Source organism: Mus musculus, chromosome X (genome assembly GCF_000001635.26).
Source record: "Mus musculus strain C57BL/6J chromosome X, GRCm38.p6 C57BL/6J".
In the NCBI taxonomy this organism is placed as follows: Eukaryota; Metazoa; Chordata; class Mammalia; order Rodentia; family Muridae; genus Mus; species Mus musculus.
The window spans coordinates 65,926,275-65,945,397 of NC_000086.7; the positions used below are offsets into that span (position 1 = coordinate 65,926,275).

The following is a 19,123-nucleotide window of genomic DNA, read 5'->3' on the forward strand; positions in this document are numbered from 1 at the left end:
GTATACATTATACCACATAGGTAGAGGTAGGAAGACAGCATGCAGGCATCAGGTCTCTTACTCTATCATGTCAGTCCCTGGAATCAGATGTGGGGCAAGTGGATAGTGCCACCAAACAGAATAACTGGTAAGATTGAATGAAGTCAGACCCCAGCAATCTCAGAACTGAGAATAATAGGAACACGGCAACTCCTCACTTAACTCTAAATGTAACCACAACACCTCATTGAGAGGACCAAAGCAATCAGTCATATAGTATAAACTCTTAAGAGTTCTCCATAGTAATGAAGTATCTAGATAAGCCCGAGTATTCAGACAATGAGCTTCTCTTCCTGGGCATTCCTTCCTGCAAAAGGTATTTAATCCCTGGTTTGCCCTCACTAATGTGTATGCATTCATGTTCACCATCAAATAAAGCAGTTTGAACTAGCAAGGACCATATCTTCATCAAGGATTGCCTTGTAGGGATGGGCTTTGTCATAAAGAGCCATGCCTAAATCTTCCAGAGTAGGCCTTCTCTCTTCCAGCCACTTCTTACTCTCAGCAGTCACTGGGAACCAAACTGGTTTCAGGACGCTGCGCTGAGCTCTGCCTTCTGCTTCCTGCCTGATACATGGGCACTCTGAGGGAAAACTTGGACCAGGGACCCACTTTCCTAACGCAGAGCATTACACCAGCTATGCCTGGGTACACAGGAGACTGGGAACTTCAGCATTAGTCTCAGTCTGTGCGTATCCCCTCTCCGGGATAACATGGACTGAGGACCGCGTTATAGACTGTATTCTGCCTCCTCAGAGCAGCATGTTAGCAGTACTCAGGCACCCCAGTGTTGAGGCAGCCACACAGCTCTGCAACTAGATTTAATGGGAAATATTTTTACTTGCTGGTTATCTTGCTGGTTCCACTTTTGTTTAATTTTTAAGACCATCAGGTTTATTTTCTACTTTTCTATTAAATTGGAAGAATTTAAGTGTCTAGACTGACAAGTATTCCATGTAGTGATGGGTAAACCAAAGTTTTTGGAAATAAAAACATATATAATTTACCACAGGTTAAAATTGAATTTGTTTTAACAGAAGCCATCACTACTAAAAACAAGAGTTGCTCTAACAAAAAGAGCATATGTCATAAAGAATGATATTCTTGATCTTCTACTACTGCTGACAAAACTGAGGTGAAAATGGAGTCCACTAACACAGAATAAGGAGAATCTCAGTGCCATTGACTAGCATATGTTTGAAAGAAGCTAACAAATAGAAAACAACAGACTTAAAAGCAGGAGGTGAATGCATTTCCAGATTAACAAGCCAAATTATTGGGACAAGTTATCAAAGTCAGAAGCCAGTGTTGAAATGGAGAAAGAAGCAGGGAGATTAGCTGAAGTGTGGCTTGCAGTACTAGGTCCTCAATGGTCTCCTGGCTCTACTCCTTTGTTACCACTCTAGGTGTTATCTGTTATCTGTGTTATCAAGCTATTTTCACTCTGCCCTTGTGCAACTGCTTCCTCTTCTTCCAGTGAAATAGCTGGGGTATCAAGCCTCCACAGGACCAAGGACCTCTGGTCCCATTGATGCCAGATAAGGCAATCCTCTGCTACATATGCTGCTGGATCCATGAGTTCCTCCATGTGTACTCTTTGGTTGGTTTATTTTCTGGGATCTCTGAGTTGTTGGTGTAGTTGATACTGTTGCTCTTCCTATGGGGTTGCAAACCCCTTCAGCTTCTTCAGTCCTTTAACTCTCCCATTAGGAACCTGGGGCTCAGTCCAATGGTTGCCTGTGTCTGCATCTGTATTTGTCAGCCTCTCAGGGGACAGCTATTATCAGGCTCCTGTCAGCAAGGGCTTCTTGGCATCAGCAATAGTGTCTGGATTTGGTGGCTGCAGGTGGGATGGATCCCTAGGTGGGGCAGCCTCTGCAAAGCCACATGTATAAGAGACCATTATTGTGAATTATTTGCAACTGGAATATACATATTAATAATAATTTTTGCCTCTTCTGAGACATCGATATCCTGGATGGTAATCTACCAGTACTACCTTCAATGAAGATACACACCTGTAGGCTTATTATGCACCCTGCTTTCTTCCACAAGTCCCTATACTTTGAATTTCATCAGCATCATTAGGAGCCCAGTGATTTCTGCAACATGAAGTCAATCGAAACAATCCAAAAGTGTGAAAAAGTACTTCTGGCTTTCATTGACAAAATATAATGAAATTCCAGAAGGGTACAAATCAAGTCTTCTACTGCAATATGCAACATTCTAACCACATCACAGTATTACAGAATGTTTTTTGGTCATATTTATAAGTGAATTAAGAAATCTCTCCCATTACTACCTCTCACATATCAAACGAACACTTTTATGTATTCTAGGATTCTTCAGTTTTATGTAATCATTTCATATACATGATCTTATTCTCGTATCATGGACTGAATCATTAAGATAACTGATGTGGACCAGGGGCCTATGTTCTGGACTGAATCATCCAGATAACTAACTGAACCTCAGTTGTCCAATTCCTAGATTACAGGTTTTTTTTTTTATGTCATAGTATACATACACTGAATTCTTATCTCATTACTTTACACCAAAATTCCAAAAGACTTCTCATGAGAAATAAGATACAATCTTTTATATAGCATGTAAAACATAATAACCTAGACATGAATCTCTCACCATCCATATTTATATGGAATCTTGCCAAAATCTCAGAGATTTCCAGATCATCACTTATTATCTACTTATTTTTTATTTCCTGTGTATGTAAATCTCACTCATATCCTGAGGAGTTGGCATACAAATCTTTCCTTTATCTCACTACAGGAATGGCTCATTAATACTATTCAAAATGACAGTTTGATTTCTGGTCTCAGCTCTGTTTCCTGAGGTTTTTGTCTACATATTCTCCCATTCTTAAATGCGCACATAAATGCACTACCCACGCTACCTCATTGTTCCATCCTATTTTATTTTTCTTATAGGACTTATTATTATATAAAACAGATCTATGTTCACTCAACTACACACAACAGCCAAATATATTTAAGATTACCATTTCTGTTCACAGGACTATTTTTAGAGCTTATAAATTTCCTAGACTATAATAGTTTTACAAAGAAAAAAATGTGGCAGATGAATGAATAAATAAATAAATTTCTACATATATTGAAACAAAAGGCAAGGTATCACTATCTCAAGAACTATGAAGACAAATACATTCTAGTTACTATATATAACTATTAATGTGATAAGAAAAAAGCATACATACAAGGAAAATTGAGCTATCATCACTTAAAAGTTGCAAGGGAGGGGAAATAGTATTCCTCAGCAATGTAGTTTTTGATGTGTTGCATTTTCCCATGTAAGTAACTTTCTACTCTTGATTCTGCAGTCGATACTAATTAAATGCAGTGTGCAACAAAGATATCAAAGTAGGAAGGGGAACTAGAAGACTTGTGAAGTAAAGGGAATATGGCAAGAAAGGCAAGAGAATAAAAGAATAAAGAATAAATGGTGTGGGACGCTGTGATCAAAGAACATATGCACATATATATCAATTGACTATGTACATATAGTATGTGAATTCATTATTTAATTTTAAATAATCATTTCATGACTTGCTAATTAACTCTGAAAACTAAAGAAAAATATGCAGTGACGCCAGAATAAACATTTTTGTGCAAAGAAGCTGCCTCAGTATAAAGGTTCTTCCCTAGCATGTTGGGGGTTATGCATAACAATAAGTATCGTGGAAACTATATGTTCTTTGGATATATTCATGAAACATTCTCCAGTAAGTATAGACATTAGGTTAAATTACAGAGATTTAAACATATTTAAGAAGTCTTAAGTCATACCATGTATCATTTACAACCACAATTGAACATTGTAGAATAGTAGAAACAATAACACAAGAAAATATGGAATATTCATTAACATATGGAATTTAAACCACAGTCCTTCTTGTGTTTACTTATTCTTTCATACAATACATCCCAAAGGCTGCTTCTCTTCTCTCCACTACTCACACCCCTACATACACAACACTTCCAGTTTCCCCCAGACCCATAGATGCAGAGACCCACAGCCAAACATTAAGTGGAGTTTTGGGAACTCTGCAGAAGTAGGGGAAGAAGGATTGTTGGAGCCAGAGGAGTCAGACACTATAAGAAAACAACCTACAGAATCAACTGAACAGGGCACAGTGGGGTTCAAAAAGACAGAACTGACAATCAGGGAACCTGTATGGCTCTACAATAGGTCCTCTGTATGTGTGTGTGTGTGTGTGTGTGTGTGTGTGTGTGTGTGTGTGTGTGTTAGTTCTGCAGCTTGAGGTTTTTGTAGGACTCTTAACAGTGGGGATGCTGGTTTCTCTGAAGTTTTGCATGCACATGGGACTCTTTTTATCCTACTGGCTTGCCTTATCTAGCCTTGATATGAGTGTTTGTACCTATTATTAAATCTTGTTATGCCATGATCAGTTGATATCCCAGGAAGGCCTGCTCTTTTTTGAGGAGAAATGGAATGGCTAACCAATGTCTGGTCTAACTTGAAGCATATACCAGCAGAGGAAGCTTACACCAGATATTTCTTGGATGGTCAAGAATCAGAAGATGAATGGCCCAAACAACTATGGTAGATCCAGACACACCTGGTCAAAAAGTCAATAAAAAGATTCCTAGTAATATTCTGATATACTCACAGATTGGTACCTAGCTGAATTGTCATCATAGTGGTTCCTCTGACAGCTGATGATAGCAAACCATACATTCTTAAAAAGTTAATGTATTAAAAACAAACAAACAAAAAATTAAAGTTAAGTTAGAATATACTCAGAGTTGAATGAAAGTAAAAACATTTCATATCTTCTCAACCTTCCTAATGCGGTAACACTTTAGTAAAGTTCTTCATGGAATAGTGACCTTAAACCATAAAATTATTTTCATTGCTACTTCATAACTGTAATTTTGTTAATATTTTGAATTTTAATGTATATATCAGTATTTTCTAATGGTCTTAGGTGACAACTGTGTAAGGGTCATTTGACCACCAAAGTAGTTACAAACCATAGGTTTCACTACCCTAGAAAGATATGTTATTTAAACTTACTCAGGAAAAAATAGAAAATTGTAAAACACATTGAAATTAGAAATTTAATCAACTGTCTTTTTTAACAGTTTTTATTAGATATTTTCTTCATTTACATTTCAAATGCTATCCCAAAAGTCTCCTATACCATTCCACTGCCCTGCTTCCCAACCCACCCACTCCTGCTTCCTGGCCCTGGCATTCCCCTGGACTGGGGCATATAATCTTCACAAAATCAAGGGCCTCTCCTCCCTTTGATGGCAAACTAGGAAATCTTCTGCTACATATGCAGCTAGAGACATGAGCTCTGGGGTACTGGTTAGTTCTTATTGTTGTTCCACCTATAGGGTTGCTGACTCCTTTAGCTCCTTGGGTACTCTCTCTAGCTCCTCCATTGGGGACCCTGTATTCCATCCAATAGCTGACTGTGAGCATCCACTTCTCTATTTGTCAGGCACTGGCATAGTCTCACAAGAGACAGCTATATCAGGGTCCTGTCAGCAAAATCTTGCTGGCATATGCAATGGTGTCTGCGTTTGGTGGCTGATTATGGGATGGATTCCCGAATGGGGTAGTCTTTGGATGGTCCATCCTTTCGTCTCAGCTCCAAACTTTGTCTCTGTAACTTCTCCCATGGGTATTTTGTTCCCTATTCTAAGGAGGAATGAAGTATCCACCCTTTGGCCTTCCTTCTTCTTGATTTTCATGTGTTTTGCAAATTGTATCTTGGGTATTCAAGGTTCTGGGCTAATATTCACTTATCAGTAAGTGCATATCATGTGAGTTCTTTTGTGATTGGGTTACCTCACTCCAGATCCATCCATTTGCCTAAGAATTTCATAAACTCATTGTTTTAAATAGGTGAGTAGTACTCCACTGTGTAAATGTACCACATTTTCTGTATCCATTCCTCTGTTGAGGGACATCTGGGTTCTTTCCAGTTTCTGGCTATTATAAATAAGGCTGCTATGAACATAGTGGAGCATGTGTCCTTCTTACAAATTGGAACATCTTCTGGGTATATGCCAGGAGAGGTATTGCTGGATCTTCCAGTAGTACTATGTCCATTAATCAACTTTCAAACACTTCAGAATGCCTAACTTCACGTGTCTTAATTGAAAATTATAAAATTAAACTATTACTATAGACTTAACAGTAATCTTTCTCAAGTTCTTTCAAAAAATCTAAGAAAAATCATAGTAACTTATTCTATAAAGTCCAAAAATCAAAGATCAAATATTTAAATGACTACTATTCCAAAATAATAGCATATTGTGAGATATCATTGACTATCATATTTAAAGAGAGCATGTACCAAATTCAAGCAGAGTTGACTCTAGAAATAGAATATTGGTTTATCATAAGAAATAAATCTATTTAACATGATATATGCTTACAAGGTTATCAGTATTGATTTAGAGAAAACTGACAAAAATTTAAAAGCTTTTATTTGATAGAATTATCCTGAAACCAGGAACAAAATGTAACTTTAAATCAAGACGTAGGGCATAAGATTTATTTCACAGAGGCCCTGAAACAAAGTACCGAAAACTCTGTGGCAAACTAGAGGAACTTGGCAGCAACATGATTTTACAGTGTAACATCATGATTTGTATAGTGTTATTTAAAGCTCTTTAAGACTACAAAGTAAGGGAAAATTTATTCTCTCTCACTACCTTGGGTTCTTGTGATTCATATATGCACATGTAGCTTGGCATGTATTTGTATTTATGGAGTTCACATATACATATAATTTAATACAGATAAGTGATTTAAGTGATTAAAAGAAATAAGGGAATGGACAGTGTAATGTGATATATGTTAATAAGTAGTACGAAGAAAGAATAGGCCTTGGTTTTTATGGGGTTGGAAAGGATAAAGTCTCTCTGACAAAATAAAATACATGAAAAACCCAAACATCCTCATAGATTAATCTATTCATATCTCTAAGGGAAATGAATCATGCTGAATGGAAGTGTTCGGCAAGGGCTCTGAGAAAGAAAATCATTAGACATATTCGAATAACAGCAAAAAAAAATGGCTGTTTAATTTTAGCATTTGTAAGTTGAGAATAAAAGCAGTGGTGGAAGATAAGGTGAGAAAGTTCAGTAGAACTATTCACATTCAACTCCAATCCAATTTCTTCAGAGGTATGAACACACTGATCTATGTGGTCTATGCAACTTTGTCTTATGGACAAGACATGGTAATAGCACACATAAACTTGCAAAAGCTGTGATTGCCTGCCTAGGGCCTACACCACACTAAACCCATAAAAATTCAGCCACAGATGAAGAAGGGATTCACTGCTATTCAAATTACACAGGGGAGTTAACAGCATTCTAAACCTTCTGGATGAGAGAAAATTGTTGCCCTCAGTGATGTAGCCACATATTTCAGGGAATAGATTAACACTTATGCCACATGAGTTCCCCTAGTTCAGTGGTTCACAAAGGAAAAAAAAGACAAAAGCAAAACAGAAGACATCATTTGGCATGGTAGCTTTGGGACAAGATCATGGGGATTGATAAGGCTGGAAGGAAGGAAGATGAAGGATGAGAGTGAGCCAAATACATTATACACATGTATAAATTTGTAAAAGAATAAAATAATAGTTAAGGTGTATCATGGACTATTGCTTGGTTTAGAGAAATGACAGTGTCTTCTCTGTAAATTAAAAAGAAAAGAGAATCCAATGAGATGGTTACTACTTATTTTCATTAGGGACTTTGAGAAGACTATTATTGGTGGTATATATATATATATATATATATATATATATATATATATATATATATATATATATGAATCTAGATAAATTTTATATATTCAGGTTTCCAGACTCACTACTGGATTGATTGTGGTGTAATAAAGAAGTAATGGAGTCAAGAATGGCACTGATGCATTTTATAAAGATAACTAAAAAAAAATAATGGAATTGGAATTTAATGACATAGTCTATCTCCAAAATGAACCCTGCAATTACTGATAGCCTATTTTCCTGTGATTTCTGCCACTTATTTTCATAAATTATGACTTGGATTCTAAGAACACTGTGTTGTCTTGCTGATGACGAATAAGCTATTATCTATTCCCCATCACTGAGGAAAAACTTTGACTATCTTTACCATGTTTGGATATGATGTTGACACTTCAGAAAACCCTGGGTCCATCATAATATTATCACAATGATTAAAAACATACTTGTTGTAATAACAGGTCTACATGTACCCAGATTATAGAAGAAAACAGGTGATACCTGGAAGTCTCCATTATCACTGAAATGCAATGATGGCAGCATGCATACTACACCTTCTTTAACTTAGTCATTCATAAACATTGAGGTACTATATATTGAAGGGAAATGGTCCTTTTATTCTGTAATTGGACACTGAGTTTATTTTTTTTCTTTGACTCTGAACTGTTTGATTAATATTAGACATTGTTCAATGGCAAAATAATCTATAAATATGATAACAATAGGTTTAGGAAAAGAATTGGAGTTTTGATTTGTATGAATTTCATTGGAGATAGCAATTGGATATCTACTTAGAGATGCAGAGTAGACAGTTATGTGTGAGAACATGGAATTATATAAAAAAGTGATATATATATGTATATGTATATATATATATTTTTTCTACATACATAAGTTCATAGATGTAATTCCATCACCTAGCTTTAAGTAGAGCTAGAAGAATGCATAAGTTCAAAAACTGCCTTAATGTTTTCATCATTTGGAGTACTTTCAGTTAAACAGATATGATTTTAAACCATTGGTAATTAAAGTAGGAAAAATAGACAAGATGAAGACATTCCAAAAGCTAAGATCATTTGAGTGTAGAAATTGAAAGCAGTGCATAAAAAGAGCAAAGAGGGTCTGGACATCAATCTGCTAGTATATACAAATCTATACTTTTTGAAAACTAGAATATTTTATTCATTACTGCAAAGGTACCAGGGAGAAATCTTTTTTTCTCTATGATGAGTTAATCTTAAAGTCATATTGTTATAACCAAAAAGAACCCAAGAGAACATGAGTTTATATCATGTCAGTAGAATCATCTTTAGCGGTACAGTGGAACTTTTTTTACTGATACTTCCTGGACCCACAGCTTTGCAGCTGACCTGCTGTCTTCATGATTTCTTATTATTTAGAGCCATAATAAGCCTCCTTATCCAGCTAATGTCTTTTGCTTCAAACTGAGGAGATAACTTAGTAAAATGCCTTCCTTGCATGCATAAAGATATAAGTTAAAAACAAAAACAAAAACCAAGCTGGGTGTACTGACCTTTAATTGTAATCACAGCACAGAGGAGATAGAAACAGGGTGTATTAGCTATTTCTCTGTTGTGATAAAAAGATATTCCCAGGAACTATAAGAAGTGCATGCTGACAAGAGCCTGATGTAGCTGTCTCCTGAGAGGCTTTGCCAGAGCTGGCCAAATACAGAGGTGGATGCTCACAGCCAACCATTGGACTGAGCACAGGGACCCAATAGATGAATTAGGGGAAGGACTGAAGGAGCTGAAGTGGTTTGCAATGCCATGGGAAGATCAACAATATTAACCAACTGGAGTCCCCAGGGATTAAACAACCAACTAAGGAGTAAACATGGAGAGACCCATGGCTCCAGCTATATATGTAGCAGAGGATGGCCTTGCAGCTCATCAATGAGACAAGAGGCCCTTTGTCCTGTGAAGACTTGGTGCTTGGGTAGGGAGGCAGGAGAGGGTGGGTGGGTGGGGGCACACCCTCATAGAAGCAGGAGGAGGGAAATGGGATAGAGGATTTCTGGGGGAGGGGGAAATCGGTAAAGGGGATAACATTTGAAATGTAAATAAATAAAATATCCAATAAAAATAAAATTATGAAAAGACAGAAACTTGGGGGGAGCACGGGCTGCTACAAACACCTCCAACACTTCAACTTGGCCTGCCCGGGGTGGGTTGGGGGAGGGGGCTTGTGAGCCCACAGTTGGCTCAGAGTAGCAACCACGGAAAGGAGGGAGAATGGCGATCTGGACACAGAAGAGGCAGTGGCGCCCTTGTAGGACTCAGAACTAGCCCTGGCTGGCATCAACATGCATCTCGAAAACCTCTTCAGGGAGTAGAATCAGCTTTTCAAACAATGAAGAAATCAGTCCATTAATGAGTTTTGGAGCCAGCTTCGTCAGCTTTTTAAACGCCATGACATTTGAAAAGGAGAAAATGCAGTAGGCCTGCTATAATTTAAAGACTATGGAGAGCTGTGTGAGAGTGAAGAGGGTGGAGTAATTGAAACAAGAATAAAATTAAGAAGAACTTTGAAGCCCGGAAATCCATTCCCTCCATGGTCGATAGACTTCAGAGGCAAATCATTATTGCTGACTGCCATGTTTACTTACTTGACTGTGCTTTACTTTGTGAAACAAGAGTTGTTGGCCTACATAAAAGGTGGTTGGATCCTTAGGAAACACTAGAATATTTACAATAAATGTTATGTAGACATCAAAGCCCTTCAGGAGCAATATCAGAAGAAGGTGACAGAAGAACCCTTGTCTTCTGATGCTGCCAATGATAACCATATTGTGGCAGTGGTGGTGGCTGAGGAGTCCCTAAGCAGACTGAAAGCTGCTGTGAGCTTTGTATATGGCCTTTTTCACTTTTGCATAGCCATGGTCCCCCCAAACCTTCTCAAAATCATTAACCTGTTGGAGTTTCCTGGAGACTGCCAACAGGGCCTTTCTTCAATGAAGTATGCAAGCAAACGTGAGGACATGAAGGCCCCTTTTGCTACATTAGCCCTGCGGTACCTTACTGTGGTCTGCCCATTCTTTGCCTTGGACAGCAGTGATAACAAAGGGGGACTGGATGAAGCTAAAGCAATTCTTCTCAGAAAGGTGTCTGCTTACCCAAACTCTTCCCTCTTCATGTTTTTCAAGGGATTGATCCAGCAGTTGGAGTGTCAAATCAACAGTGCCTTGATGTCCATTCTGCTCTGGAGCTGGCTGTAGACCAGAGGGAGATGCAACATGTCTGTGTGTATGAAATCAGCTGGCACAGCATGACTGAACTCAACTTCAAGGGTGCATTTGTTTCCTTCGAGAGACTGAAGAATGAGTCCAGGTGGTCCCAGTGCTACTATGCATATCTGACTGCAGTTTGTCAGGGAGTCACTGGTGATGTGGATGGGGCACAGCTCATTTGTAAAGAATTCCAGAAACTGATTAAAAGGAAAAACAACCAGATAGAACAGTTCTCTGTGAAAAAGGCTGAGCGAGTTCAGAAACAAACCCCAACCAGGGCACTGTGTGTGTTGCCCTCCATTGAAGTTCTGTACTTGTAGAAAGTCCTTCCCAACTGCTCCTTCCCCAACCTGCAGAGGATAAGTCAAGATTTTCATGAAGTGGATGATTCATCTGTCTTTGTATTGAAGCATTTGCTCTTTGATGCTATACACAAATGTCTAGGAAATTTGAAAGATGCTGTTCAGTTCTTCCAGTGAATTGCTAAAGATGAGCCGTGTCGGCAGATGTACTGGCTGATTTTATGTGTCAACTTGACAAAGTCTGGGGTTATCACAGGAAAGGAGCTTCAGTTGGGGAAGTGCCTCCATGAGATCCAGCTGTGGTGTATTTTCTCAATTAGTGGTCAAGAGGGAAAGGCCCCTTGTGGGTGGTACCATCTCTGGTACCCAGTCTTGGGTTCTATAAAAAAGCAGGCTAAGCAAGCCAGGGGAAGCAAGCCAGTAAGAACATCCCTCCATGGCTTCTGCATGAGCTCCTGCTTCCTGACCTGTTTGAATTCCAGTCCTGACTTCCTTCGGTGATCAACAGCAATGTGGAAGAGTAAGCTGAATAAGCCCTTTCCTCCCCAAGTGTTTCTGGTCATGATGTTTGTGCAGGAATAGAAACCCCAACTAAGACAGCAGAATAACTCGTATGTCCAGCCATATGCATACTACGAGCTTAGCTGTCTCCTACTAGATAGAGCAGAGACTGTAGGAAGAGGCAGAACTCTATTCCTTCAGGCAAAGGAGGATTTTTCTGACTATGACTTTGAAAACATATTGCATGTTAGCATCCATGCTGCTCTGGCCTCCCTCAGGGAACTTGTCCTTCAGTGATAAACTCCAAGAGGCCCCTTCGTTCCCTTCACCCAGAGTCAGCACTATGAAAGCTGAGGAGAAAGCTCTCTTGAAGATCAGCTTTTCTTTTGGAGACCACCTGTGCCAGGGATGGGTTTCCTGGTGTCTCTGACATGCTAAAGATTCATCTTTAAACATGTAGCTATAGAGTAATAAAGATGTCTGTAATGATAATAGTAACAGACCTGGGAGAGGGTTAAGTGACCTTGTTCAAACATTTTAGTTTTGTGATTTATTATTTTTAAATAGAATCAAACAAAATATTCAAAAAAGTAAGAGAATTTTTATTATATAGGTTCATGGTTCCATCTTGGAATCAAGGCATAGTAATAGCAGTTAACACAGCAGGGGCAAGAAGCTGAAATCTCAAATTTTAGGCACAAGCAAGAAACAGTGTGAAATGGAAGTGGCTTGAGGTTTAAAACACTCCAAGCCTCCCCACCCCCAGGATGAACTTTCTGCAAGTTCTATGGGGCTCCACCACATAAAATTCCGCAAATAGCAGCACCAACTGTGTGTTCAAATATCTTAGCCTGTAGAAGACATTTCTCACTCAAACCAGAACAAAGGCATATCTCTTGGATTTGCTCTCCAATCTTGCCTGGATAAACTCCAGGTCAAAGAACTGCTTATAAAATAAAGAAGGTAAATGATATACAACAATGATACTCTAACATTAAAACACACACACACACACACATACCTACATGGACCTACATACACATAGTCACACATGCACACACACACACACACACACACACACTCTTCCAGTTTACTAAATAAACTTAATTTATATTAATGATGACATACATACATAAAGCTTATAAGTCAGGTTCTAGTTTAGTCAATCTATGTCAATGTTAATTAACTCATTTAATCTCTAAACAGCCTATCTTACAGTAAATACTGTCAGACTCAAACTTATGAAATTGCTGGTCTCTAATTATATTATACAAGTTGATTAATCAACTGCCATATAATCTGTAAATTCAGTATCACTAAAACACACTTTACTAAAACCATCCAGAAATTAAACTAAAAACAAAGAGGTTTGGTAGCATACGATGTAAAAATATGACCACCATATACTCAGCTTCAGAGCTCAAATCCTTATAATTCTATTTTCTCTCCTATTTGTGTCACCATCTAAATCCAGAAGCTTTACTGTACTGTGACCCTTCCCCTTCTATATTCATTACAATCTATTATTCTTAATTGTCAGGTTTCCTGGGCAAAAAAAAATGTCAAAATTTCAGGGCATGTTATCAGTGAAGACAAATGCCAAACAGTTACAGTTTAAATTTTGAAATTCTTCTGGGGAAAAAAATCTCACATCTAAATTACTGCAAAAATACTTCAAGGAAAATACATCTTCATAAATTTATTGTTTGTTCCTTTGGACATGAATACTTATTAGTGTTTAATATATCAATTTTAGACTGGATAAAGTTCCTATTTGATCTATTTTCTAGTCATGATTATTTTTTGCCATATATATATATATATATATATATAAAACACTTCACTGCAAAACAACTAGAAGTTATTATGAAAGTGACCTATATATTCATTGTATTGTTCTAAATTGATTTTTCAAACATATGCTTATAGCTAGATCATGCCTTTGCAAAGCAATGTGTATTTTTCACAAACTGTTTATGTTGTCACTTTCTATTTTGTGCTATAGGAAAAAGTAAAATTAGAGAAGCTGAATGGCAAATGAAACCTACTAAAATCTGATTAAATAGTAAATAATTAATATAAACAAAAGTAACCCTGAAAACTCTAACAGAAAAGCCCTACGACTGATAAACAACTTCAGCAATGTGGCCTGATATAAAATTACTCAAACAAGTCAGTGGCCTTCCTATACTCAAAGAATAAACAGGCTGTAAAAGACATTAGGGAAACAACACCGTTTACAATGGTCACAAACAATATAAAGTATCTTGGTGTGAGTCTAACCAAATAAGAGAAAGATCTGTTTGACTAGAATTTCAAGTCTATGAAGAAAGAAATCATAGAAGACGGAAAGATTTCCCATGCTCATGGATTGGCAGGAATAATATAGTAAAAATGGCCATCTTGCTGAAAGCAATATACAAATTCAATGTAATCACCCAAAGAAATTCCAACTCAATTCTACATAGAGTTAGAAAGAGCAATTCTCAAATTCATCTGGAATAACAAAAAACCCGGGATAGCAAAAATTCTCCTCAAGGATAAAAGAACCTCTGGTGGAATCACCATGCCTGACCTCAAGCTGTACTACAGAGCAATCATGATAAAAATTGCATGGTATTGGTACAGTGACAGGCAAGTAGATCAATGGAATAGAATTGAAGACCCAGAAAGGAACCCACACACCTATGGTCACTTGATCTTTGACATAGTATTTAAAACCATCCAGTGGATAAAAGACAGCATTTTCAACACGTGGTGCTGGTTCAACTGGCAATCAACATGTAGAAGAATGCAAATCGATCCATTCTTATTTCCCTGTAGAAAACTAACGTCCAAGTGGATCAAGGGTCTTCATATAAAACCAGAGACTCTGAAACTCATAGAGGAGAGTGGGGAAAAGTCACTGATACATGGGCACAGGGGAAATTTTCCTGAACAGAATACCAATGGCTTATGCTCTAAAATCAAGAATCAGCAAATGGGACCTGACCAGGGAGTACAAGTCCTTTCTGTTTGGCACCAACACCGGGTCACATTGGCCTCGAGCTCTTCTGAAGGCCCCATGGTACCCAGATGATTCTCCATGCTATCTTAGGATCACTGGTTAGTGGAACACAATATCAGTTCCAATCCAATCACATTAGGCCTGAGCCAGCAGCAGAGAAGCAGAAAACCTGCCTGACCAGGGGCATAAGTCCCTTCCAGTCTGCACCAGCTCCTGATCACCTTGGGCAAGAACTCTGCTGATAGCCCCACAGTCCACAGATGACTCTTCACGTGATCTTAGGATCACTGGTAAGCAGAACACAACATCGGTCCCAATCCAATTGTGATTGGCCTGTGACAGCAGGAGCAAGGACACAGGAGCACTGCCTGACCAGCAGCTCCGGTTACTTCTGATCTGTGCTGGTATAGCTTGATTTTGAACACACCAAACAGCACTAAGGTCCCCAGAGGGGACACCACTTCCAGGCACCGTAACACGCCCAGGATCTTAGGATTCCAGGATCCCAGGATAACAGGAGCATGGTCACACTAGGATCAAAGGGTCTCAGAGGAAACCTCACTGCCAAGACCTCTGACACACACAGAATCTCAGGTTCACAGGAGCACAGAATCACAGGATCACAAAGAAATCTGGACTTTGAGGAGTCCTGAATCAACCAAGATTATAGGAAGGACAGGCTCCAATCAAATATATTGAGGGCAACAAGAACTTAACATAATCAGATGGCAGGAGGCAACCATAAGAACAGAAACAACAGAAAACAAGGATATTTGGCATCATCAAAACCAAACTCTCCCACCAAAGCAAGTCCTGGATACACCATCACACCAGAAAAGCAAGACAGGAATCTAAAATCACTTCTCATGATGATGATGGAGGAATTTAAGAAGGAAATATAGGAAAACATAGGTAAATAGCTAGAAGCCCTTAAAGAGGAAATCCTTAAAGAGTTACAGGAAAACACTAACAAACAGGTAGAAAAATTGAAAAAAAAATCCAGGATCTAAAAATGGAAGTAGAAACAATACAGAAAACCCAAAGAGAGACAACTCTGGAGATAGAATCCCTAGGAAAGGAAACAGGAACCATAGATGCGAGCATCAGCAACAGAATACAAGAGGTGAAAGAGAGAGTCTCAGGTGCAGAAGATTCCATAGAAAACATGAACACAACAATCAAAGAAAATGCAAAATGCAAAAAGATCCTAACTCAAAACATCCCGAAAATCCAGGACACAATGAGAAGACCAAGCTAAGTATAATAGCTATAGTTGAGAATGAAGATTTTCAACTTAAAGAGCCAGTCAATATCTTCAACAAAATTATACAAGAAAACTTGCTAACCTAAAGAAAAAGATGCCCATGAACATACAAGAAGCCTACAGAACTGCAAATAGACTGGACCAGAAAAGAAATTCCTCCAAACATAATAATCAGAACAACAAATGCACTAAATAAGGATAGAATATTAAAAGCAGTAAGGGGAATAGGTCAAGTAACTTATAAAGGCAGACCTATTATAATTACACCACACTTCTCAACAGAGACTATGAAAGCCAGAAGATCCTGGAAAGATGTTATACAGAACCTACAAGAACACAAATGCCAGCCCTGGCTACTGAAGCCAGCAAAACTCTCAATTACCATAGATGGAGAAACCAAGGTATTCCATGACAAAACCAAATTCACACAATATCTTTACATGAATCCAGCCCTTCAAAGGATAATAAAGAGAAAACTCCAACACAAGGAGGGAAATAATGGCCTAGAAAAAGTAAGAAAGTAGTTTTAAATGCAGATAGCTGCAAGAACAGAATCCCAAATCTAACAACAAAAATAACAGGAAGTAACAATTACTTTTCCTTAATATCTCTTAATATCAATAGACTCAATTCTCCAATAAAAGACATAGACTAACAGACTGTTTCAAAAATAGGACCCAACATTCTGCTGCATACAGGAAATCCACCTCACCAACAAAGACAGACACTACCTCAGGGTAAAAGGATCTAAAACAATTTTCCAAGCAAAATGGTCCAAAGAAACAAGCTGGAGTAGCCATTCTAATATCGAATAAAATTGACTTCTAACCCAAAGTTATCCAAAAATAAAAGGAGGGGATCTTCATACCCATCAAAGGTAAAATCTTCCAAGATGAACTCTCAATTCTGAATATTTATGCTCCAAATAAAAAGGAATCCACATTTATGAAGGAAATTTTAGTAAAGCTCAAAGCACACATTGCACCTCACACAATAATAGTGGGAGACTTCAACACCCCACTCCGATCATTGGACAAAACCTGGAAACAAACTAAATAGAGACATTAGAAACTAACAGTAGTTATGAAACAAATGGATTTAACAGATATCTACAGAGCATTTTATCCTAAAACAAAAGGTTCTTCTCAGCACCTCATAGTATCTTCTCTAAAATTGACCATATAATTGGTCACAAAACAAGCCTCAACAGATACAAAAATATTGAAATTATCCCATGCATCCTACCAGATCACCAAAGACTAAGGCTGATCTTCAATAACAACATTAATAATAGAAAGCCAACACTCGAGTGGAAGCTGAATAACACTGTACTCAATGATACCTTGTTCAAGGAAGAAATAAAGAAAGAGATTAAAGACTTTTTAGAATTTAATGAAAATGAAGCCAAAACATACCCAAACTTATGGGACACAATGAAAGCAGTCCTAAGAGGAAAACTCATAGCCCTGAGTGCCTCCAAAAAGAAACTAGAGATAGCATACACTAACAGTCTGACAGCATAACTAGAAGCTCTAGAACTAAAGGAAGAAAATTCACCCAAAGTTAAATCAGGATCAGATTAATGATCTAAACAGTACCATATCCCATAAAGAAATAGAAGCAGTAATTAATTGTCCCCCAACCAAGAAAAAAAAAAAAAAAAACCAGGACCAGATGGGTGTAGTGCAGACTTCTATCAGACCTTCAAAGAAGACCTAATTCCAATTCTCATCAAACTATTCCACAAAATAGAAACAGAAGGTACTTTACCAATTCATTCTATGAAGCCACAATTACTCTGATACCTAAACCACATAGAGACCCCAACAAAGAATAAGAATTTCAGACCAATTTCCCTTATGAATATAGATGCAAAAATACTCAATAAAATCCTCCCAAACCGAATCCAAGAACACATAAAAATGATCATCCATCATGATCAAGTAGGCTTCATTCCAGGGATGCAGGGATGAATTAATATTAGGAAATCCATCAATGTAAGCCACTATATAAACAAACTCAAAGACAAAAACAACGTGATCATCTCATTAGATGCTGAGAAATCATTTGAAAAAATCCAACACACATTCATGATAAAAGTCTTGGAAAGATCAGGAATTCAAGGCCCATACCTAAACATAATAAAATCAATCTACAGTAAACCAGTAGCCAACATCAAACTAACTGGACAGAAACGTGAAGCAATCCCACTAAAATCAGGGACTAGAAAAGGCTACCCACTTCCTCCCTACCTATTAAATATGTACTTGAAGTCCTAGCCAGAGCAATTCAACAACAAAAGAAGATCAAGGGGATAGAAATTGGAAAGGCAGAAGTCAAAATATCACTCTTTGCAGATGATATGATAGTATATATAAGTGACCCTAAAAATTTTGCCAGAGAACTCCTAAACTTTATAAACAGCTTCACTGCAGTACCTGGATATAAAATTAACTCAAATCAGTGACCTTTCTCTACACAACAGATAAACAGCCTGAGGAAGAAATTAGAGAAACAAAACGTTTCACAATAGTCACAAATAATGTAAAATACCTTGGTGTGACTCAAACTAAGGAATTGAAAGATCTGTATGATAAGCACTTAATGTCTCTTAAGAAAGAAATCGAAGAAGATCTTAGAAGATGGAAAGATCTCCAATGCTCATGAAATGGCAGGATTAATATAGTAAAAGTGGCAATCCTGCCCAAAGCAATCTACAGATTCAGTGCAATGCCCATCAAAATTCCAACACAATTCTTTACAGAGTTAGAAAGGGCAATTTGAAAATTCATCTGGAATAATAAAACACCTAGGATAGCAAAAGCTCTTCTCAACAATAAAATAACCTCTGGGGGAATCACCATGCCTGACCTCAAGCTGTACTACAGAGCAATTGTGATAAAAAATACATGGTACTGGTACAGCAACAGACAGGTCGAACAATGGA

General features: G+C 37.8%; 1 pseudogene; it reads left to right on the forward strand.

Annotated features, from left to right (window-relative positions):
- On the forward strand, positions 9,987–12,394 carry Gm14668 (predicted gene 14668; annotated as a pseudogene).